Source organism: Microtus oregoni, unplaced genomic scaffold (genome assembly GCF_018167655.1).
Source record: "Microtus oregoni isolate MIOR12 unplaced genomic scaffold, Mior012 000071F_ref0000514, whole genome shotgun sequence".
NCBI lineage: Eukaryota > Metazoa > Chordata > Mammalia > Rodentia > Cricetidae > Microtus > Microtus oregoni.
In genome coordinates this window covers 2,247,758-2,272,936 of record NW_024543978.1, presented here as the reverse complement: position 1 = coordinate 2,272,936, position 25,179 = coordinate 2,247,758, and the positions used below count along the sequence as shown (strand labels likewise).

General features: G+C 50.7%; 1 protein-coding gene across 2 annotated transcripts in view; it reads left to right on the top strand.

Annotated features, from left to right (window-relative positions):
- Cdh4 (cadherin 4) overlaps positions 1 to 25,179 on the top strand; it is a 478,608-nt gene that overhangs the window by 172,926 nt on the left and 280,503 nt on the right. The gene's annotated exons all lie outside the window — the stretch shown is intronic.

The following is a 25,179-nucleotide window of genomic DNA, read 5'->3' as shown; positions in this document are numbered from 1 at the left end:
GAGCAGTTTGGACTGGGTGCCACTGTTCCCAGCACACCGTCAGGGACTGTCACCAGGTCTGTTGTGTGGCTTTTTGTATATCAACGCTGGCGATACTGATACCACACCTTCAGGCACCCACAGACTAAGCAGGCCCTGCCTACAACACATGGCTGCATGAATGTCATGAGACAGATTTATAGCACGGCGCTTAAAATATACCCAGAATCATTAAGGAAATATAAGATTGCATTCAGAGTAATCAAAGGCTAACAAGGATGGTTGATTGTACTTTAATCGCCTGATGACAGGCGATTTGTTTAAGATTCCAGTGGCCGCACTCCAGGCAAATCTCACTAATCAGAATTTCTTACCTGTACTGAGTGACAGTTTACCATCCTCCTGCCACTTGAGTCCTTGAGAAGTGCCTTGTCAAAGTATGACAGAATTTTGTCACTGATTCTCAGCATAAGCACGTGGTTTCGCCAGCCCTCGCTTGTTACAGCAATCTGGCTTTTCTTTATACCCAGTCACCCGTGGGCACTTCATGTGGAAGAGCCCAGGGGCATCGTCCTTGTCTTCAGAAATGTCCTGTGTGGTTAGTCAGGCTGAGAAAGCATGGGCCTGTCATGTTCTGCCCACATGGGTTATTGTTGGACTGTAACTGGGTTCCAGTGCCCTGATGTCTTGCCAAGGCAGATCACAGGACCTCTGTTCTCCAGACCTCCTGTGGATGGGTGTTCTGAGCAGGCTGGATGTGAGCAGAGAAGCTGGAAAACTCAGCTGAGAACCCGCAGAAAGCAGGGGCTGTGGAAAGGGGGGGGGCACACTGAATGTTGTGTGGAGCTGGGGCATGGGGAGTTTCTGTAAGCTAGGGAATATTAAAGATGCTCCAAATTTGTGAAATGGTAGCAAAAAATGCCTCGGTGGCTGGAGACACTTGAGTGCAAACTTCATGACCTGAGTTCAAACAACTGGTTCCCACAAGGGGCCAGGAAAAACCGATTCCAGAGAGTTGTTCTCTGGCCTCCCCACATGCCACCATACCACGTGTGCCTGCACACACACACGCACACATGCATGTGCACATATACAGATTAAATGTTTAGCTGTGATGTAGACTTAAGGGATAACGTGATACTTTACTCCAAGTTGCTGTTGTATCTGCTGTCTCACTCCAGCTATATTGCCCTGTCTTTGATGGGACTGTTGGTGTTTCTGTGGTTGGGTCTGGTAGCATTAATGTGGGCTGGCGATGATGGTGTTATTAATGCTATATCAGTGGTGGTGATGTGGTGGTGGTGTTTTTGATGGTGATGGTGAATGGGCTGGTGATAGTAACGGTGATATTGCTGCTGTTCTGATGCTGATGTTCATGTCAGTGATGTTTTTAATGTTGTTGATGTTGCCACTGATTCTGCTGTTATTGGTGATGGTGATGGTAGCATTTATAGTGAATTGATATTGCTGGTGTTGCTGTCTGTCAGTGATGCTGATGTTCTTGGTGCTGATCGCGGAATTGATGTCAGTATGCCTGTTGGTGGTGGTATTGATGTTTTGTTTATGTGGGTGTTAGTATTGTTGACAGTGGTGTCAATGCTATTGATGCTGATGTTGGTGGAGTTCTTGCTGGTGGTTTTTGCATTGCTGATGCTGCTTCTAATGGAGTTGATATCAGTGTTGATGGTGTTGGCATTTTGATGCTGATATTAGCATTTTTATGATGATATTTATGTTACTAGCACTGATGCTGATGTTAGTGGTGTTCATTTTGGTAGTCAAGGTATTACTGATGCTGGTGTTCATGAGGTTAATATCCATGTTGAGGTGTTGACATTTTTTACTGATATTGATGTTGGTGGTGATGTCAATGTTATTGATGTTGATGGTCTTTATGTTGCCAGTGCTTGTGGTGGTGGAGTTTTCAGGGGAGCATTCTATGGATTTTTGACTTTTATAGCTATAGCTGCTATGTGTCAGTCATAATTGGGGTTGGGGATACTGTGGAGAAAATGTCAGAAAAGACGCCTACCCTGGAGAAGCGGAGGGAGGGCAGGTAAATAGTGACCAAGTCAGCACAGATCGGCAACATCAGGAGACAAGAAGCACGTCTGAGTACAAAACTGAATACTAAAAATTGGCTGGTTTCGGCTGGGTAAGCCGAAATCCAAATGGAGAGCTTGAACAGACTAAAGATGAACAGACAGGCAACGCCCGCAGCAGGAGAGTTCCCTAGAGCACCGAGGCCTCTCTGCACCAAGAAGCGCTGCCCCAGAGAAAGCAAATGTTGTCTTAGAACCGTGGCTTCCAGGAACCACATAGAGAGGTAGGAAGAAGCAGGCAGAATTATTTACAGTAATGCACTTTACTTAATTCAATATACTAAAACCATATTGCTTCAGTAAGTAATACATGCAAATACTAATGAGCTCCATTGAATCTCTTTTATTTTAATTTTACATCTTGGAAATAAGTGGCTTCTTCCCGCCTGCACATGTCCCAGAGCAGACTCGGGGGGCACCCACAGCTGGGGGGCCACAGTGCACATTAGAGAGCTGGAATGTGTCTCTGGGTGAAAAGCAGGCACTGCGTCTAGGGTTGACCATGGATTTGAGGGTCAGATTTCCTGCCCAAGAGTTGGGGAGCTACTCTAAGGTACTGGGGAGCCATCAATTGTGGTCTGTGGGGTTGTTCTACCCACCCACCCCCATCCCATAATTGATTCAGTGAATACTGGGTGAACCTTTGGTTTGGTTTGGTTTGGGATGGGTTGGGTTGGGTTTTAACTTCATATTACTTTGTGGGCAAGATGGCGCTTAGCACTGACCACCTGGCCACACTTAGGTGTGACTTTGGTGACATTTCTACAGCAGAGCATATAAAAGTGTCACTGTTGGGTTTCCAGGAACAAATCCCTGGGAGAGACAGAGTTGCCTTCTGGGAAGGTGAGGGTGGGGCCAAAGAGATGATGAAGTCACCTCCTCGGAGGGTGAATGAAGCAAACTTTGAGTAAGTTTGGAGGGTGGAAGGAGTCAGAAGAGAGAAGCCTTGAGTGGGTTCAATGAAGGAGCCACTGTCGGGAGCAGAAATGGTGGCGGGTCAGGGCATGCTGGATGAATTCCATGGAGCAGCCTGCCGGAGAGTTTCTGCTCAGTAGCAGACTTGTGACCAAGCTAGCCATCTAAGTCTGAAGCCTCAAAATTCATCTCGAGGGTCAAATTTCAGCTCAGAAGTGACCCTGGAAATGGATTTCATTTCTCCTTCTTCCGGGAGAAGCTGAGCATTCTGCTCCCAGCTCTGCAGCCCAGCTTGCCCTTGCCTTTGCCTTCCCTGAGGCCACGCTACCCGTGTGATAGACCTGCTTCCCTTCCCGGCTAAGACTCGGGAGCAGCCTTGGGACTCTCTGAATCTGGCTTGTAGTAGAGAAGCCCCCACCCTCTCTGTGGGTAACACCCCCATTGGTCCATGAAAATCCCCTTTTATGACAACAAACTACAAAGAGAATACCAAGAAGCTAGTGTGGGAAGCACCTCCAGGGCCACCTCGGCCCGGATTTGGTCCCTCTCCTCAGGGTGAGGAACGGTTGTGGTCCTGTGTGCCCCCCGAAGGGCATAGGCTTTCACAGACATAGGAAGCCCCAGAGGGTGAAGCCTTTCTGTCCTGGGAGCTGGGTGACCAGTATGGTGGTAAAGCTGACCCAGTATTCAGGCCCCTCAGTTCCTCTCTGTCCTCACTTCTGCACTCGAGTGCCCTTGATTCTCACAACCCCTTCCCTGACCCTCTCCTTTCCTGTCCCCTCCCAGGCAGAGAACTGAGCAAGAATAGAAAACTCTTCAACAGTGTGCTCCCTAAATCTGGAGGTGATACCCTGGGTTCCACTCCCCAGTCTCCCTGCCACTCTCCGTCCCCCTCTACCTTCCCTTCTCACCCCCAGCACTTTCCCTCTGCCCTCTCCTTCCTTTTCCATTTCCCCTTTCTTTCTCTTTTCCCTCTGCTCCTTGGCTCCCCAGAAGGCTGCTTTTGGGGGGTGACGCTAGAGTGAGGATCCAGACTTCCTCCCACTCTAGAGAGTGCTCCTTTCCAGAGAGGAAGAATTGACTGTAGACTCCTGGGGAGGACTGAGTGTCCTCAGGAGGCTAAGGGAGAACCAGGTCTCTCTGTGTCTGCACCGCTCCTCCTAAAGAGGCCTGAACATGAAGCCTAGTGAGACATGCTCCCGGTTTGTGCTGTGCTAACAGTGAGCTGGCTAAGTTGACTGGACGAAATTGGGGGTAGGAAGATGACTGAGTACAGGTCATGACGCAGAACCGGATTCCAGAAGCTCACTGCGGGTGTTCCCTGAGAGCTGAGCTGGCTGGGAACCTGACCTACTCCTCAGCCTGCTCTGGCATGGTATGAGGTCACTTCTGGGCTCTGACTCCTGAGACACTTTTAATTCATCCTCTGAGTTTTCTGAAGTTTTGTGTCAAGTGTCGCTTCATCCTCCTTTTCTTTCTGAACACGAGAACAAAATCTCCACCTCTGTTCTTACATGCTGTGTGCGAATCTCTAAAATCTATAACCCTGAATAGATTTAGAAAATCATACACTGCTGTGAAAGGGAGCCATAAATGAATCTTTATAGTTGAAGTTTTGTCATTTAACAAATGCGCTGTCTCCCCATTATCCCTTCACTACTTAACAAACAACTCATAGTGCAACACAGAAGGCTCACTCGAAGAGCCCCCCCTTTTCTTTCTTTCAAAAACAGCTATTTCCTTGCAGGTAGTAATTTTGTTTTAAGAAAAGTGGTGTTTAGCACCAGGCTTTTTAATAAAATATGCGCGAGAGAATAATTCTTCTAAAACCTTCTGTATCTACAAAAAAATCTATATGTGGGAGAACTTGAATTAATCTCTAATAGATTTTATTACATAGCAGTTAAGAATTTCTCCAACAGACATCCAGTCAAAGACATCCATTTGGGTTAGCCAAGCACAGCCCAGGGAAGGGGCTTAGTGAGAAAAGCCTCAGCCCTGCTTTGTTTCCTCTGTTTCTGGCTTACTGGGCAACTGCTTGCTGATGGGAGGGGCTAGGCTGTGGACTGACTGTATCTGCAGGGGGAACCAGGGTTGATCAAAACGTAGAGCTGGGCCTAAGGAGAGCGCTCACTGCAAAAGGCTCACCCTGCAAGAGGAGGTCACACTAGTGTCACCCCCAAAGCCAGCCTGCTGGGGAGCCAAGGAGTAGGAGGGGGGAGAAAGGGCAGATAGAAAGGAAAGAGAAGGCAGAAGTACTGGAGGGTGAGGAGGGGGGACAGAAATGATGAGTAAAGTTGAGGAGGGGAAGTATAGAGGGAAGGAGGGTTACAGGGAGACCCAGAAATGGAACCTAGGCGTTACCTCCAGATTTGAGAGGCATGCTTGGGAGCCAGGGAGTACCACAAAGTCACACCACATAGCAAACCTCTTGCAAGAGATTTATTGGGAGGGGAAAACCCAGGGGAGTGGCTGCCTCTGCTTGGGAGAGAAGCATTGGAGAACTGTGCAGAAGAAGAAGGTTTATATAGGATTTCTTGGGGCAAGGGTAACTTTCCAGGGTGGCCTGGAATTGGAGGTGGCCTGATCTTGGGGCAAGCTCAGGGATTAGTGGGACTACTTACTGTAAGGTGGGGCCTGGTTACTTTTCCACCTCAAGGAGCTGGATACAGCATTTAGGGCCACTAGAGAAGTCTGGAGGACAGTGTCTAGCCATTGGAGCTCCGGGAGGTGGGGAGCTAACTGGTGGAGCTCCTCAGCCGAGGCCTCCTCATTTGCCCTAAGGGGGTCAGGCCAGCTCACCAGAGTAGTCTAGGGGGCTGGCAGCCAGAAGCCTCCAGGGGCAGGGCTGATGAGACATCTCTGCCTACAGCAGGAAGAGCCATCCCTTGCCACTGAAGTTGGTGTTAATGACTAAAAGATGACACCCGAGGAAGAGCACCCGTGTTTGAGCTCATGTACATCTTCATGCATGTCATCAGGTGTGCCCATGCGAGCATGCACGCACACACGCATGGACACACACACAGCGAGAAGCTAACATCCATCCATCATTTCTTGTTTGATGGACATCTGCCACCTGCTGGGAACCGAGATCTGTTCACACCAGGGAAACTGAGGTTGGTAGAAAGCCCGAAAGAGCCTCAGTGAGTGCCAGAAGCAACAGGGACGGAGTTGAAAATGTGGGGCCCACATGGGAAGGAAGTCCAGACACAAGAACATGTGTCTAGCAAATAACCACGTGGCCCCTCAGATCTGACATAGGTCGTTTGCCTTCGAAGGAAGGGGAGGAGATATCCACTCACCTGTCCGTTCAAACCATAGCCACATAGTAGGTGTGTGGCTGTCCTAGGAGCAGAGCTGTGAGCAGAAAAGGGGACCAAGTCCATAGCTCATATGCTCTGGATAGAGGCTGGCAAAAGACACTGCGCATTAATTAAGACATACACTGTGCTGGGATTACAGCTGGATGATAGTGTGGTGTGGATTTAACAGTGTCTGTCACTCATCTCATTTTCTGTACAGGAGGTGGTGGCGGCCTGGGGTTAAGTTCCTGGGTTCTCCAAAAGAGCTCCCTCCCGGAGTGAATAAGCATCACACCACATGTCCTGAGCAGTTAGAGAGGGTAAAGTGGCCATTTCTGTAATTTTGTCTTACGGAGCTCACTTCGCAGGACAGAAAGTACCTCAGCTTGCTCAGCTTAGCATGACAGGAGAGACAGCATGGGCTGTCCCATACCAACCACACAGAAGGAGTAGCATGTTGAAGGAGGTCGCTTGTTGGTCCCCTGCCGCCTGGCTAGCTCAGCCCCGAAATAATCACACAGAAAGTGTATTAACCAAATCACTGCTTGGCCCATTAGCTCTAGCTTCTTATTGGCTAACACTTACATATTATTTTAACCTATTTCTATTAATCTGTATATCACCACAAGGTCATGGCCAACCAGCAAAGTTTCAGCATGACTATCTCCAGCTGCAGCTCCATGGCATCTCTCTGACTCTGCCCTCTTTTTCCCAGCATACAGCCTAGCTTTCCCCCACCTAGTTCTCTTCTTCCCTGCCATCGGCTCAAACCAGTTCTTTATTTATTAACCAATAAAAACAGCACACAGACAAAAGGACCTCCCACACCAGTAGCAGGCACCTAGGGCCCACGTTAAATACTGTAGCTCAAGTAACCATGCCTTCACAGCCGAATTCTGTCATTCACGATGGACACACCTATGCATGGGCTCACAGCTGCTCACACCAAGGATCTCATGAGCATGGTTGGGCAGGGGTCTGGGAAAGCTCATGCCTCACTTTTTGCCAGATCCTCTCCCCACTCTTGGCCTCCATTTCCCTACCCAAAAGTCGAATGCTTCTGCATTCTGGCCACGTTAGGTTTCATTCGGGCCATGAGGGAAATGGGGCTAATGTCTTCCTCTTCAGACAAGTTGTCTTCCTCCATGTTTTTCGGAGGGTACGTGGTATGTGGGGCCACGTGGTATGCGGGGTCACAAAGCATTGGTCACAGGTGACCAGTTGTCCCCCTGGGTCCAGATGCTTTAAGCCTTAGCCCCAAGACCAACCGGGGACCTTACTCTGCAGACACATGGCAAGCCCATCACATGGGTCTGCACAGGAATACCTGCAGTTCAGGGCAGTCAGGGCTCTGAGACAGCCATCCTGTGAACATGCCACCGCTCCCAGGAGCTGTGAGCAAGGCTTTAGGTGTAGTGATGGAAACCCAGACTGGGGCCTACGCTGACATCATCCAGGCCCAGAATGAACTCCTCCAAGTGACCTTGGCTAAGCTTCCCCAAACCTCAGTGCTCGAACCACATCTGAAGCAGGAGCTTTCCATCCTGAGGATGGCAGAGGGTCAGTGAGAAGGGTGCTGGGCACAACTTCCATGTCACCAAGTCCTTGACTGAGCCATTAGAATCATTATTGTTAACGTTTGATGGCTCTTGTTGCTAAGACAACAGCCCTCAGAGTGAGAACAGTCACTTCTCTGTCTCGTCAGGAACTGCAGGATGCCCTCAGAGAGGGGATGATAGCTGAGCTCTCTGGGGGACCCCTCGACTTCAGCATGGGTGCGTGCGTCAGTAATCTGTCTACATTACTGTTGTGTTTGTCAAATAATGGAAATATGACGGGGAGTGTTAGGAAATGGAAATTACATTTTTAATGGGGTATATGGTAGTAATAAAGAAAGGGGTACACACCGAGGAAGACTCGGACACGGTAATTACAGATTATAAAGTCAGTGCTCATGTTCGCATCTGGAATTGCAGACTGAACTATAAAATACGTGATTGGGAGCAGAGCCCACAGGACTCACTCATTAAAATTCTACCTCATGGCACCAGGGAGAAATGTAAACTTGAGGCCCCGTCTCACTGGCATCTCTCTCTCTGTCTCTCTCTCTTTCTCTGTCTCTCTCTCTCTCTCTCTCTCTTTCTCTCTCTCTCTCCTCCCTCTCACTCTCCCTTCCTCCCTCTCTCTGTGTATACTGAGGTAGGAAATGAAGAAGGGTCTACAGTCTGCCCACCACGGACTGGAAAGGAAAAGAGCTGTGTCTACGCTGGTCAGTGCAGGGATTTGTGACCAAATACCTGGTAGAACTGTAAGAGCGAGATGTCTTTTGTTTGCTTCTTTTGTTGTCCAGTGCGCAGTTGCTTGTCTCACATTGCTGGACCCCTAGGGGGTAGCACATCACAGGGGCAGGATCGTGTGGCCCAGGCTGCTCACCCCATGGTAGCAGAGAGAGTCCATCTTCAAATACCTGATCTAATGCCTTGCTTCCTCCAGGCAGGCCCCACGCCTTCAGATTTCCTGAGCCTCCCCAAACAGCACTGTCACCTGGCCACCAGGCTAAACATATAAACCCCTGGGGACCATTTCACGTTCAAATTATAACATTCCACCCCGGCCCAAACAGGCTCATGATCATCTCATAAAACAAAATGCACTTAAGTCCCATCTTCCCAAAATCGCCGAAGACTTAAGGGTTCCACTGGTGTCCAAAACTCCAAGTTGAAAGTCTCTTTTGAGACCCAAAGGAAGCTGTTAGTCGTGGAACTTCATAACACAAGCATCTAACGTAGAACAGTTGGGAATGGGGGAATAGGTAGGGTTCCAACCAGAACAATACGGTCGCCCACAGAGCAAATGCTACTTTGTAGTGCCATATCCAGCAGCAGGATGAATGGGATCATGATGCAAGTTCCAACAGGCTTGAGTAGACCTAGCCCTACACCCTTGCTATCTGCAGCTCATACGCCCTTCCTCTCTCCTAAACTCTAGGCCTGTGGCTTTACTCCTGACAGAATCTTAAAATCTCACTTTCACAGCTTCAACATGGCCCCTTCAGAGTCTTCAGAAAGTTTTACACTACCTCACGTTTCCCGATCCCCAAAACTCTCCTCTCAAATCTGGGTAGACACCTCCATGACCCCATAACTCTGACATCCCCAGACTGGCAAAACTGTCATTAGTGGCTGAGCCCACGGTGTCCCTATGAGCTGTATAAGGCTCACACATTCAACTAACCTGGGCTCACAGGGCTCATAGAGACTGAACTGACGAGCGTGGACCTGCATGAGATTGCATACATGCTACAGTTGTGTAGCTTGGTCCTCTTATGGGACTCCTAAAATTGGGGGTTTGGGCTGTCTCTAAATCTTTTACTGACTTTTGGAACCCTACTTCTCATACTGGGTCTCCTTGCCCAGCCTTAACACATGGGGAGGTGTTTAGTCTTATTGCAACTTGATATGCCATGTTTTATCGATACTCATAGGAGACCTGACCTTTCCTGGATGGAAACGGAAGAGGACAGGATTGGGGGTGGGAAGGGGGGAATGGGGAAGAGAGACTAGGAGGGGAGGATGTGGAGGAAGGCTGAACACAAGTCAGGGGCAGCAAGCCAGTCAGCAGCGTATCTCCTTAGTCTCTGCTTCAAGCTCTCTGTTTGGCTTTTCTTGATGACCAATTGTAACCTGGAAGCCAAATAAACTCTCTCCTCCCCAAGTTGTTTTTGGCCCTGAATTTTATGACAGCGACAGGAGCTAACTGGGACAGAAATCCAATGGGAAAAAACCCTACACTTGACTCACAAAGCTTCCCTCTTATTTCTAGGTAAGTGACTCGCTGCTAAAGTTGGGCATACGTGTGTCTATACCAGCTGTCACACCGTCTGTTTCCTGGCTTCAGAGATGTCTGAGTGAAGACCCCATGTCCAGTAAGAGACAACCGCTGCAGTGCCTCTCCAGGCCAGTGATCCTTGGTCTGTGTGTGAGGGATGTGGGTCTATGACGGCATCTCTTGGTATATTTTGGTTTAACAAGTACAAATGAATGAAGTGGTAAGGATGAAATAGCTAAAAAGTGAACCACAAACACAATTGCTGTGATTTTCCTGGAAGCTCTTGTACCACATGGTTAGAGGACTCTGATGGGGTCATGATGGCCCAAATGAGGCAGAACACAGAATTTCAATGTGAACTTCAAAACCTGATCTCCCTTGGAGGCGCTTTTCAATATCTCAGCAGCCCCAGGAATGGGGTTGGGTTCTGACCTTGAGGATGGCGTACACAGGCGTGTTGGCACCCAGGCATTCTCCCATGTCTGTCTCTCCTTCCACAAGCTGGTGTCCAGGCACTGCTCCTTGGCTGTTAAGGGTCATTTGGTTTGCCGCCATGGTTTGAGTGGTGTTCACGGTTAAAGGAATTGTTACAAACACTTAGGGGGTCGCGCTGTCTACTGGAAAGAAGTCTGTGAGATGCCACTTGTGTGGGTGAGAAGTGTCCCCTTTGTAGCTGGTCGTATGTGAAAACCATAGCTAGAGCCCTTGTGTGTCCTGGATTATGAGTAATATTATGATGTTATCCGAAAGAAAAAGCCAAGCCTTCTGGTGCTCCCACAGCCATGATGCTGGCTCAGCCGGACCCACCTTATGCCATGAAAGACATGTGCAGCCGGAAGGGTCAATGAGGGCCTTGCTCTAGAGATGTATGTCCCACAACCTGAGTGCCAGAGGGCCTTCCCAAGCACTATAGGTGACCACTGCATGGTGCAAGCTTCCCAATGGTCACAGGTAGGTGCAGTTAAAATAACTGCAGACATCCCAAAATACAGCACCATTGCTTCTCTCCTCGTTTGGGGGCCGTTGTTGTTCCTGAGAGAATTTAGTCATACTAGAAATAACTTGCTCCATAAGAATATTCCAGATTGTGTCTTCTAAACTAAAGACACTACCTTAACGAACCATATTCTCAACATTTCTGGAGAAAACACAGGGGAGGGTCCTGTGTTTTATTTATTAATTGGTCCATTTATTTCATAACACAGTCATGGTATTATAATTTGGCTTACTGGGACCATCAAGTTCCCTAAAAGATGTCTTGGCCCTTAATGGTTCCTAATTGGGGAGTCTAGAGAGACCCTAGAGCACCCTAAGACAGAAGCACTGACAAGACTAGTACATAAGGCCTGGTATCATGTTACATGGCCTGAAATGGCCTGCAGGGTCCTGGGGTGACAGCTGGCATTAGGAAGGAGGGGTACAGGTGTGTGTGTGATGGGGTGGGGACAGAGTGAGGTGTCCACTCGGGGTCAGGGGGAGGGAGGTGCAGCAGGCAGGCACCCACTAGTGTGTAGCACCCAGACTCTCCAGTGTGTAGACCTTACCCCAAATGTGAGAGACGTTCCCACTAGCTCAGACAAAGGGAGGCCGCAAAAGCCAATCCACTAAACCCCTAGGTTTCTTCTGGTAAAGCAACCAGAGGGTGGTGCTTAGCTTTCCAAAAGCTGGGAGAAATACATTCTGGGTGCTGGGGAGGGTCCTTCCTCACCTCAGGTTTGCCTGAGTCTTAGGAAAGAACACGGTCATGTGTCGGGTGTCATGTGCCATTCCTGATCTTGGGTTCAAGCTTGGACTGTAGCCTCTGGTGAGTCTAAAGTGTCAGGAGCCACATCACACTCCCTGGCTGTTTGCTTTCCATCTTGACAGGTCATCTGGTCATGTGATCAGAGCTGTCTTTTATTTCAGTCATGTGCGGGCCCTGAACTCATGGTCAGCAGGTGTTTGGCTGTTTGCACTAGCTGTGGCTCACCTTAGCTAGAGACAGCCAATGTGAGCACCCAGGGGCGCAGCCTGGATTCACTTGCTGTCCGCTTGAGTTCTGAGGGTGAAGGCTCCATGTCCTACTGCTACCCGACAGCCTGTCCTGTGTCCTTGCATCCGATCATGGTACCTCTGTCCTGGGATCTGGGGTTTTGTTATAAGGGTGGCCAGGAGGGCATGCATCCCAGGGTATCAGGGTTCATGGCCAAGGCAAGATCATTGAGTAGAGCCTATCCTGGGATATCACTGGGATGGGATACTCAGAGCGCTGACACCTGAGGTTCTGTCCAAAACATCCGTGACTCCGTCACCTCAGGTTGGCTAGATATTACAGATCCTCTCTCTGAGAGTCTTCTAAACTTGCAACCTCCATGCTTTGTGTTATATTATTCCCCAGAGACGCTTTGACACCTGAGCTGATGCCAGGAAAGTCCATAGACTCCATCTGTCATTGATTGCCACTGGTGGGGTATTCGTGGTGACATTTGGGTCCTCTTGCTTTAATCTGGAACTAGTAGTTAATCAGCTGGGGGGCACTGGGAAGTATCTAGAAGTGGTCTGATGGTCACCATTCTAGGGTGCCTTGCTGGTGAAGGATGCTGTTTGATGCCCTTCGGAAGCAGGACAGCCCCCTAAAACAGCCTCATCGAGACATCAACAGTGTGGGTAGAGACTGGGAAGCACCAAGTGACATCTGCAAATAGAGGCATGTTGTGATCCAGACCTTGACTTACGGTCGTGGGCAGTGGCCTAAACCTCTCCTCACCGCCTCATGCAATCTGCACCCTGTGAGCTTCATGTGGATCTCACTGTTTCACATGGGTCAGTGGAGGCCCAGAGAGCTCGGCGGCACCCCAAATCCCATCCTAACCCTGCAACCAGTGCTGCAGCCCTTTGCTGAGTTTTACCCAAACCAAAATAAAGCTGGTCAGAGCCCACATGGTACAAAAGTGGCCACTCCTGCTGAGTACAAACAAGAAAGAGTATCTAGAGAACCCCAGACTCTGACCCTGCCTCAGATCCCCCTGAACTCTGACCCCTCCCAGATCCCCCTGAACTCTGACCCCTCCTCAGATCCCCCTTAACTCTGACCCCTCCCAGATCCCCCTGAACTCTGACCCCTCCCAGATCCCCCTTAATTCTGACCCCTCCCAGATCCCCCTTAACTCTGACCTCTCCTCAGATCCCCCTGAACTCTGACCTCCTCTCAGATCCCCCTGAACTCTGACCCCTCCCACATCCCCCTGAACTCTGACCTCTCCTTAGATCCCCCCTGAACTCTGACCTCCCCTTAGATCCTTGGTGTCAGTGAACCGGGCATGGGGCCAATGTGGCAGCTGTGTCTGCTTGTCATGTATAAATCTAACTAATGTCCTAATTGGAACCAGTGACACCATTAATTACTCCGGGTCCTCCCCAGAGTCTCTGATGGTGACATCCCCTTGATCCCAACAGAGGCAGTTACAAAACACTGCTCTCAGTGTTCTCCATGTTCACATTGCCCGCTCCTCCCTAAGGGCTTGGCTCAAAAGCATCTGACTTAATGTGACAGAAGACAAAACATCAAGGAAGCCTTGGTGAGGCCCAGGTGGGGGACAGGGAAGCCCTAGCGAGGCCTGGGTGGGGGACAAGGAAGCCCCAGTGAGGCCTGGGTGGGGGACAAGGAAGCCCCAGTGAGGCCCGGATGGGGGACAGGGAAGCCCAGAGAGGCCTGGGTGGGGGACAAGGAAGCCTTGGTGAGGCCCGGGTGGGGGACAGGGAAGCCCAGAGAGGCCCGGGTGGGGGACAGGGAAGCCCCAGTGAGGCCCGGGTGGGGGACAGGGAAGCCCAGAGAGGCCTGGGTGGGGGACAAGGAAGCCTTGGTGAGGCCCGGGTGGGGGACAGGGAAGCCCAGAGAGGCCCGGGTGGGGGACAGGGAAGCCCCAGTAAGGCCCGGGTGGGGGACAGGGAAGCCCAGAGAGGCCCGGGTGGGGGACAGGGAAGCCCCAGTGAGGCCTGGGTGGGGGACAGGGAAGCCCAGAGAGGCCCGGGTGGGGGACAGGGAAGCCCCAGTGAGGCCCGGGTGGGGGCCAGTGGTCTTCCCTCGCACACTGTCTTACTGCCTAACATTTTTCTTAGGACATAGGCTTGGGGCTGTTTTTTTTTTTTTGTGGAAACTACTTTTCAATTTGTGGCTGCTCTTCGTTCATATGCTGGAAGGCAGGTCTGTGATGTAAGGATGATGGCATGAGTGTCCCAGGACACTGGGGCCACAGACAGCTGTGTTCAAAGGAGAGTCGAGAGGGCGCTGTGGGAAGCCATGATGGTTGGTGGGGCCGGAACCCAGAGGGTAGAATGCTTGTCCGGCCTCCAGGAACTCTGAGTTCCATTGCGGCACTGCTGGACACCAACAGTGCTTGCCTATAATCGCAGCATTTAGGAGGTGAAGGCAGGAGAATCAGAAGTTAAAGATCCTCCACAGCTACAAATGGATTTTGAGGCTACATAAGATCCTGTCTCAAAAAGTATAATATCAGGTTGGGAATGAGTCATAGATGAAGAAAACAGAAGCAGCCTCTGCTGGTTGTCTTCTGGGATGAGGGCAGGCCAGGCCAGTGGAAGCCCTGGGGTACAGTCAAGGGAGCAAGTAACTCGGAGGCAATCCCCCCAAGTCCTCGCTTCCCGTGCTCCTAAACACACAGAGCACAAGGTGTGGGCCTGGGCGTTTTGTGGTACAAATGACTTTGGTGTCGTCCATGTGGACCAAAGAATATATTTCCTGTACCAGGCCACAGGTGGGCTACTTCTGGTCCACTCTTGGTGCTGGGCAGACATAAGGTGAGAAAAAGAGACGGGAAGAAAGAACTAGAGACTCCTAACTCAAGGTCTGTGTTTCAGGGAAACCCAGTCCTCATGCCTGGCTTTGGGGAAGATGGGTCTAGCCACCGCACAATGGCATGAGGAAATGGGTCTAGCGACCGCACAACAGCACGCCTGGCTTTGGGGAAATGGGTCTAGCGACCGCAGAATGACATGAGGAAATGGGTCTAGCCACCGCACAATGGCACGCCTGGCTTTGGGGAAATGGGTCTAGCCACCGCACAATGGCACGCCTGGCTTTGGGGAAATGGGTCTAGCCACTGCACAATGGCACGCCTGGCTTTGGGGTAATGGGTCTAGCCACTGCACAACAGCACGCCAAGAGCCACGTGGTGCTTCCATCCTTTGCTCTCTCTTCCTTGTTAAGCTGGGGAATTCTTTGGAGAGGTCGAGGAGGATTCTCAGAGGCACAGAAGTCTGCCGGGCTGATTAGAAGTCCAGAGACAGCCTCCAAACGTGGAGTTCAAATCACAAGCTGCAATTAAAGTACCATAAAGCAATCTCCCACTGTACAGACTTTAGAATCGCCTGTGCCCTGTATGAATTACGAACATGAATAGCGGCAAATAGCAAGCGGCTTTATGGTCCCCGTTCATGACCAGAACACGGTGGTGTGGGGAGCAGAGACGGTGCCTGGCCACAGAAGCCAGGAAACTTACACACTGGAGAGGGTGGAACAGTGCAGGCCGCTCGTCCTCATGTTGGTGCAGGCAGCCAGCAGAGAGCTCTGGACAATTCTCTGGCCTTATTAAAATCCAATTACAGTGATAGTTTAGCCTCAAATGCGGGACACTGTGAATGCAAGATGAATATTTCAACAGAACAGTCTCACGTGGTCCTCCATCTCCCCACTGGTGATCTGGTTCCAGTTACAGCTGGCTTTCAGGGTTTGTCCAGTAGAGGAATCTGAGAGAAGAAACCTTTGATCATGCGATGCTGAATCTTTATTGTTATTTTTCTTCCACCCTTACAAAGAGGTGAAGCCTTCATTTGACTAACTCAGTCAGTGTCTGCGTGCGCGGCACACACTAGGCCCCGACAGCTTTGCTCTCAGTGATGTAGACGTCACCGTACAGGGGTGGGGAAAGTGACACACAGAGGGTCAGCAGCTGGTGTAAGGTCCACCTGGAAGGAGCCCTGGGTCCCCGTGGGAGGGCTCGTTGTCAATCCCAACTGCCTCTGGTGGGGTTGGGCAAGGTTGAAGCTGCTTCGAGCAGAATAGTGATGCGCGGCTCTCGGGGACTTTAGAAAACTCAAGCAAGCGAGGCCCAGCTGCCCAGGCAGGAGGCCCCACACAAGGGCTCCTGGGTGCTTTCTCTGGGACTCCATGCAGTACTAGGGAAATAGGGCCACAGTGAGAATTCAGGGTACTCTTTCCTAAGTTACATATTGTGCAACATATTGTGCCTGTTTGGAGGGGGTGTATTTCTTGAATTAAGTGCAACAACTAAAAATAAATACACAGAGAGATGCTTACAGATAGATACATTTTATCCAACTGTGATGTTTCCAAAGCCTGACAGCTGTAGGTAGCACCAGTAATTAAGAGGCAGGCAGAGCCAGCCTGATCAGGATGGTGTCTTGGAGAGCTCGGGGTTCACTTCATGTCTTCAGTATCTATCTTGCCATTGGATACAGATATTTTAAGTTCTTTCAGGGAACCACATGAGATTCGGAAGGCATGGAGAAGAGGGCCAGGGAAGTCTGGGTCTGCCCTGGTGCTGGCTTCCTGCAGCCTGAGGAGGTTTAGGGAATGCCAAATGCACAGGCAACCTCTCTTGACTTAGAGACCTGCTTTTGTGTTCCAGACCCAATGGTGGCACACTTCAAAATCAGTGGTATGTTCCACAAAACGCCTCACACTTTCGGCAAATCCCAAAGGTCACCAAAAACAAGGAGAATCTGAGAAACCTTGACAGGTAAGAGGCGCCCAAGGATGTCTGAGGGCTCCAGATGTGGTCCCAGGCAGATGAGGGACCTCAGAGGAAGGCTAAGCACACGGTGCTGCGTGTGGACTGCTGAGAGCCACAGCACAGTGATATCTGGTTGTTTGTCGTGACCACCATGGGCCATGGAACTAAGGGGATGTGTGGGCAGCAGACAACTTGGCAGTCCTTACAATCCACTGTTCTTCCATAGCGTCTCTGCCATCTCCATAGCTTCTCCACAGATCTGAAATACTTCTAAAATAGAAGCCCGTCTTTAAAAGTCTGAACACAATCATTTAAGAGCTCTGCATTCGACGACTGGGGAGAGCTGCGGTACATTATCTCAGCAGTCCACATAGCTGCATCTGTGTGCCCACAGAAGCCACATGGGCTCCACGGGAGCACATGCCATCTCTTCTGTCATTGAGGGGCTTAGACAACCTCCTGGTGACAACAAACCATGCCTGGTCCAGCCAGACATCTGTATCCAGCCATTGGCATCTGAGGGAACACCATCTCCAAGAATACGTAGTATAGTATAGGTATAGTATAATTTATTTATATTTATATGCATATATATGTATATATGTATATATATATATATGCTCCTCATATGAAAGTCCTCCTTATTCATCTTTCTTAGTCTGGAATTCTTCACTTAACAATGACTTTCAGATCCAACCATTATTCTACAGTTGTCTTGATTTCATCCCTCCTTATGGCTGGATACTATTCCGTACGTACCACTCTTTTTTCTTCCTCGTTCATCTGTTGATGGGCATCTAAGTGGTTTTCATTTCCAGGATGTCCTGACTAGTGCAAGAGTAACGTGAGTGTGTGGTTGTCTCTGTGTGAGCATTCAGAGTCCTTTAAGTATAGACCCAAGAGTAGTAAAGCTGGTTCTCTGAGACCCTAGGCAACTCCGTCTCTCTGGTTGCAGGTTCAGGGTGAGCCACATGAGGGTCCTTCCTGCTCTCCGCAGACAGTGATCTGTGACTCTGAACTGACTTGTAGTGGGGGAGCCACACCTCCCGTCTTCCACCTTCATCTTATTCTCTCCTTTACAGAAGTTCTGGGTGAGCCACTGTGCATCCAGGGACACAGGCATGGTAGTGGGCTCTGAGCGATGGCCAGAGTCCTAAGGATCAGACCCCTTTCCTGCTACCAGAAAGAGGGTCACCAGCTGCCTGCTGAGGGATTCCAACCCCTGTATGCTTGATGATACAACAGGCCGCCCAAATCATACAGCAGTGTTTGGGGTACACATGTGTGTGCACGTGGTTGCATACGCCCATGAGCCTGGAGATGAGACCCCAAGAGTACTTACAGAGAGGACATCTGGGGACACTGAGACGTGGCCATCTATACTGACTCTGCCCTTCTCTAAGCTCCCCGTTTCCAACCTGAAATAAGCTTCATTTTGTCTGAGGCCAGGAAGGATGGGATGCTAAACGGTGAATCTATTAAAACATTTTTTGCCAAAGCCCTGTGCACATCACGACCCAATTCTCCAACTGCCATTGCACAAAAGACCAAAAGTGGGTCACCAGAGAGATGAACAGGGTTGGGGGGCGGGGGCGATCCACAAGCAATCACTTAGAAATGTTTTAGTGGCAGCTTCCGACCATTATCTAAGCAGACGAGAGCAGGCGATTCAGAGGCGCAGCTCAGCTGTCGCTACTTAGCACTAACCTGTGACCTGTGGGGGTGATCCTGCGGCAGGTGACAAGAGCTGGCAGCCCACACAGCAGCCTGAACCTCACAGCAGTGGATATATGGAATGTCAATTTCTGCAAGGAGATGTCTCCACATGTCTGGGGACAGGGGATGTGGATGGATGGAGGTAGTTTTGTTTTGGTAAACTGAAGTTCCCATCAATAGCGTCTGTGGGTCTCATTGTGGGTCAGAACACTGTTTTCCTTTTCCGTTTTTTTAGGACTAACCTGCCAGTTAGAAAGGCTTCGACATAAGATACGCTGGCAGCTAGCACAGGAATTTCAGGGCTTCTTGCCCACTATCCATCACCTGTGTCCACCACCTACTGCCCACCACCCACTGCCCACCACCCACAGTTACCACCCACTGTCCACCCCGTTATCTACCATCTCATCCTATGCCCATTGGCCAATTCCTACTGTTGGCTGCCTGGTGCCCATTGTTTATCATCCACTGTCTGTCTCCCACTGCTGTCTTACCCCCACCCACCTGTGATGTCACCCACTGCTGTCTTACCCCCGCCCACCTGATGATGTCACCCACTGCTGTCTTACCCCCGCCCACCTGATGATGTCACCCACTGCTGTCTTACCATCACCCACCTGATGATGTCACCCACTGCTGTCTTACCCCCGCCCACCTGATGATGTCACCCACTGCTGTCTTACCCCCGCCCACCTGATGATGTCACCCACTGCTGTCTTACCCCCGCCCACCTGATGATGTCACCCACTGCTGTCTTACCCCCACCCACCTGATGATGTCACCCACTGCTGTCTTACCCCCGCCCACCTGTGATGTCATCCACTGCTGTCTTACCCCCACCCACCTGTGATGTCACCCACTGCTGTCTTACCATCACCCACCTGTGATGTCACCCACTGCTGTCTTACCACCACCCACCTGTGATGTCACCCACTGCTGTCTTACCCCCGCCCACCTGATGATGTCACCCACTGCTGTCTTACCTCCGCCCACCTGTGATGTCACCCACTGCCGTCTTACCACCACCCACCTGATGATGTCACCCATTGCTGTCTTATATCATCACCCACCTGATGATGTCACCCACTGCTGTCTTACCCCTGCCCACCTGATGATGTCACCCACTGCTGTCTTACCATCACCCACCTGATGATGTCACCCACTGCTGTCTTACCCCTGCCCACCTGATGATGTCACCCACTGCTGTCTTATATCATCACCCACCTGATGATGTCACCCACTGCTGTCTTATATCATCACCCACCTGATGATGTCACCCACTGCTGTCTTACCCCTGCCCACCTGATGATGTCACCCACTGCTGTCTTACCCCTGCCCACCTGATGATGTCACCCACTGCTGTCTTATATCATCACCCACCTGATGATGTCACCCACTGCTGTCTTACCCCCGCCCACCTGATGATGTCACCCACTGCTGTCTTACCCCTGCCCACCTGTGATGTCACCCACTGCGGTCTTACCATCACCCACCTGATGATGTCACCCACCTGATGATGTCACTCTTGTGGTGCTGTCATCTCCCAAGAGTCAACCATACAGCCATGGCCAGCATTCTGCCCAGACTGGCATGGCTCTCCTGAGACTGGAATTCTAGCTCTGAGTCTTACCTCCCGCCCCCTCCAGGGCTTGCAATATGATTGCCTGAGAGAAGGTTCAGGACATGGGCCCCTAAGATGTGCAGGGCATGAGGGTGGCCAGGCTAGAGAGTCAAGGGTAAAATATGTGGTGCTGACTTCCTTCCCAGGTCAGAGCTCCCCACCTGCAGGCGTATGCAGCATCGGTAGAGGGCATGGTGCTGCCTCCGAGCTGTCTGTGTGTGTTAATTACTCTTCTCATTACTGCAACTAAATACTCAACAGAAGCATCTTCATGAGGAAGAATTACCTTGGCTCACTGCTTTAAAGTTCACCCCCTCACAACAGTGAAAGCAAGGCCGCAGGAGCCTGATGTAACTGGTCACATGGCACCCACAGTCAGGAAGCAGCTGGTCACATGACATCCACACTCAGGAAGCAGCTGGTCACATGACACCCACAGTCAGGAAGCATAGCAGAGATGAACTCTGGTATGAGGCTCACCTTCTCCTTTTTAGATAGTCCAGAACCCCAGCCCAGAGACTGGTGCTGGCCAAATCCAGGGTCACCCTCACAGGAACACCCAGAGATTTGTTTCCATGATGACTGAAACAATGACGATTCTTTGCTAGCCTCTCTTGTGAACTATATGATTCATTGGCCAGTAAAAGGAGCCTCCCTGCTGGGGTTTAAACAGGTTTTAAGGTTTCCTTCAACCTTAAAAACGACTCCAGAAGATTCAGGTGTGTTCTTTCTGTTTCATTTAGATGGCAGTGTACAATAGTTTCCAGGGCTCTCTCCACCAGGGTGTGTGTGGGAGAAAATAAGAGAGGGAGAATTCCATGAAGATTCTAGATCTCATTAACTTGGCAATCAATATTCGCCGTAATACTGGGCCTCCCTATTTCCCTGCAGGTCGTGTGTTCAATGTCTGCCCATTTTACAGGGAGAATCTGAAACACAAGAGCTATAAGGTGGGCAGGGGCCTCAGCTACCTAGGGTGGAGCTAGGGTCGACCCTGTATCCTGTGGGTCCCACTGAGGCTTTTCATGTGTAAACTGTAGATTGTGTTTGTCTGCGTCTGATGTACCTTTAAGCAAATCTCATCTCTAAAATTACCAGATTTTTCTTCCCTCTTAAAAACAATTTTGAAAATGTTGGCTACTGAAGTTTATGCCCTCATGTGGCTGTAATCCTTGTGATTGGCCAGGCTAACAGCCGACCTTGGTCTTGTCACTGGGCCGTGAAGGGCCATGGGCATTGATTGAATGACCAAATCTTCTCTAAAGTCCAGTGTTGCCTGGCTCTAAGGTTGGCAGGTAATATATAGACGTAGCCCTCCACTGTAGAGTGGGATTGGGAGCCGGAGATTAATTCTGCCCCCAGGAAACAGGGGCGGAATTGTGCTGTGTGCATTCTTGGGAGAAGCCCTAGACTGTGGTCAGGGGTGTGAATGGTCTCAGAGAGGACTCTTCTGTGACAAGAGCGCATGGCCAGCAGCTACCGAGTGGATGGAGGCCGAGGATATTGCTAGATGCTCAGGACGAATCCCCTCTTCCCATCACACCCCAGGGAGAGGGGTGTGGCTAGGCTCTTCCCCTGAAAGCTAGACACTTCTCTCCCAGGCTTCCCTAAAGCACCCTACATAGAGCTTGTGAGTGTTTTGAGCCACTAGGAGAAACTGGAGTGTCTGATTCACGTGAAGTAGGTTCACTTAGACTCGGAACCAGTGGCGGAAAGCTTTAAACCCATCCGTGTGGCACTTTGCAAACCCAACTGTTCTTTCCTACTGCCAGCTGCCCACCGCTCCCAGCTCAAAGTCCTGCGCAGCATGTCTGCCATCTGGTCCCTACAACCCACTGTCTGTCACTCACTGTCTACCACCCCTGTCCGTCACCTCCACCTACGTCCCCCACCCACTGACTTTTGCCCATCGCTCAGTGCTCACTGCCTAGTGTCCAGAGTTGACCACACACTATCCACCATGCCTTGCCCATTGCCCACCATGTACTGCCACCAACCAGTGTCCATTATCGATAGTCCCACTCAAAGACTATCGATCCTCCATCCACTGCCCCACCACTGCCCACTCTGCACCACCTAGTGAGCATCTCCCCACTGCCGGTCTCCTGTTGTCTGTCATTCGCAGTCCACTACAGACTCTCACTGTCCCCCATTACCACCCACTGTCCATCATCACTGTCCACCATCACCCCCACTGTCCATTGTCACTGTCCACCAACACTCCCACTGACCCATCACCCCCACTGTCCATCGTCACTGTCCCCCATCACCTCCACTGTCCCCCATCACCCCCACTGTCCATCGTCTCTGTCCCCCATCACCCCCACTGTCCATCGTCTCTGTCCTCCATCACTCCCACTGTCCCCCATCACTCCCACTGTCCCCCATCACCCCCACTGTCCATCGTCTCTGTCCTCCATCACTCCCACTGTCCCCCATCACTCCCACTGTCCCCCATCACCCCCACTGTCCCCCATCACCCCCACTGTCCATCGTCACTGTCCCCCATCACCCCCACTGTCCCCCATCACCCCCACTGTCCATCGTCTCTGTCCCCCATCACCCCCACTGTCCCCCATCACCCCCACTGTCCATCGTCACTGTCCCCCATCACCCCCACTGTCCCCCATCACCCCCACTGTCCATCATCTCTGTCCACCATCACCCCCACTGTCCCCCATCACCCCCACTGTCCCCCATCACCCCCACTGTCCATCGTCTCTGTCCCCCATCACTCCCACTGTCCCCCATCACTCCCACTGTCCCCCATCACTCCCACTGTCCCCCATCACCCCCACTGTCCATCGTCTCTGTCCTCCATCACTCCCACTGTCCACCATCACTCCCACTGTCCCCCATCACTCCCACTGTCCCCCATCACCCCCACTGTCCCCCATCACCCCCACTGTCCATTGTCTCTGTCCCCCATCACCCCCACTGTCCCCCATCACCCCCACTGTCCATCGTCACTGTCCCCCATCACCCCCACTGTCCCCCATCACCCCCACTGTCCCCCATCACCCCCACTGTCCCCCATCACCCCCACTGTCCCCCATCACCCCCACTGTCCCCCATCACCACCCACTGTCCATCGTCACTCTCCACCCACCATCACCATCCATGGTCCACTGCCTACCAACTTCTGTCCATCAACCTAAGCCCACTGCCCACTGCCTAGTGTCTGGTCTACCACAGTTGTGTGACTCCCATTGCTCGTCCACCGTCCACCTCCCACTGCTCTCTGGCCCCTGCCCACGCCTCCACTGCCCACAGTTGCTGCTGCTCTCTATACCATTTTAGTGACTGCTCTGGGGAGTCACTTGTGGTTGGCCCAGCGGTGACCCGTGGTGGTTGTCAGTCAGATCCTAAATACACACAGCTATGTAGACTCACATATGATTCAGGAATACAGAGGAGGTGATGGCTGCCCAGAATTAATTCCTTTGTGAGTTGTAATGGACAGACAGACAGACGACAGTTCCACCCCCACAGCAGGGGAGTAGGCGTTTCCTCCATTTCCATGTGAGCCTTGAAGATTTCCCAAGGTGTATCCCGTACTGCTCATGCAGGTTGCATTACTGCACTGCTGCTTTGGTCTGGACACACAACTTGAGCATATCGCATTGTGCACGCCATTGCACCGCGCATCACGGGTAAATGCTGCCTGCAGCACTCCGGCTCACACCACTGTGTTGAGAACTGCAGTGTCTGTGCAGAACAGTTTTCTGCTTCATAGACACAGAATGGTTTAATTACAGAAAACAAACACCTTTAGTATTTCCCCATCATTCTTCAGCATAGAAGTATTAAGTTAGTCTATCTTTGGATTGTTCTGTGTTCAAATGTTTGATTTTTTTTTTAAAAAAAATGACATTTAAGTGGTTCACTTGAGTTTCTTTGTAAAACATTAAATGAATTTGGCTTGGGATAAGAATAGAATTGCTAATAATTTCTGAGATGGCCCTCTGCATAGTTTGCAGAGTTTTTCAGCATTGACAATTATACAATCAAAATATCGATCAACTCTGAAAAGCGTGGAAGATGCTCTGTGTGTCTTGCCATATCAAATATTCAGCCACGATTCAATTCTTTGTGTAAAAATAAACAAGCACATACATCTCATTAGTATGCAAATTTACATTCATCTTTAATAGATGGTAAAATTCTATGTATACCAAAGAATTGTTTGCAAATAAATGTCTTTGATTTACTGTCAGTAAATGTTCGATTTGTGCGGCTGCTTCATATACTTACATGCCCAAGGCTGTGTGAGAATTTCTCAGGTGTAGGAAAGGTCTGAGAAACTCTGCAATGGGTCACCCTGCGGCGGGGGGACTGCCTGGCTGTTCCTTAACCAGGAAGACAACCTGTCACAAACAAGGACCAATAACAGGAACCTTACCTTCTCCTGAGCGTGTGTCCTGAAGCCCACAGTAGGCCGGCTTGATTTGCCTCCCACTATCCCAGGTTAACATGGTTCCCTGCAGAGTCCCTCCATCCTGATTGGCCAGATTCCAGCCCCTCCTGCTTTACCAACCTGCAGGGGCATTTGCCCAAACACAGTGCTGTACTGTAGAGGGGCCGCTGGCCTCTCACCTCTGCTCTCAGACACAGCATGACAGGGAGGCCTGCAGACTTACCATTATCCTAACAGGAGGGTCCTCTGTGTTCCTCTACTTCCTCCATGGCCAGGAACCAGAGCCCGAGCCAACACTCTGCACGTCTGTTTGCATGAGGCTAGTGTTCATCTCTTTGACTCAAAACAAGACACAAGGGGGGCTTCCACCTTACAGACCAGGAAACTGAAGCTCAGGTCCCTGGGCCCAGGTCTCAGGCACTCTAATGGAGGAATTTGCATTCTTACCACCCTTGAGAAGGCTCCCTGGAGCCAGTGTCCCTGCATCACGGCAACATGGGAAATAATTCACAAGGTCATTTGGGAGAAAGCCCAACAACTGAGC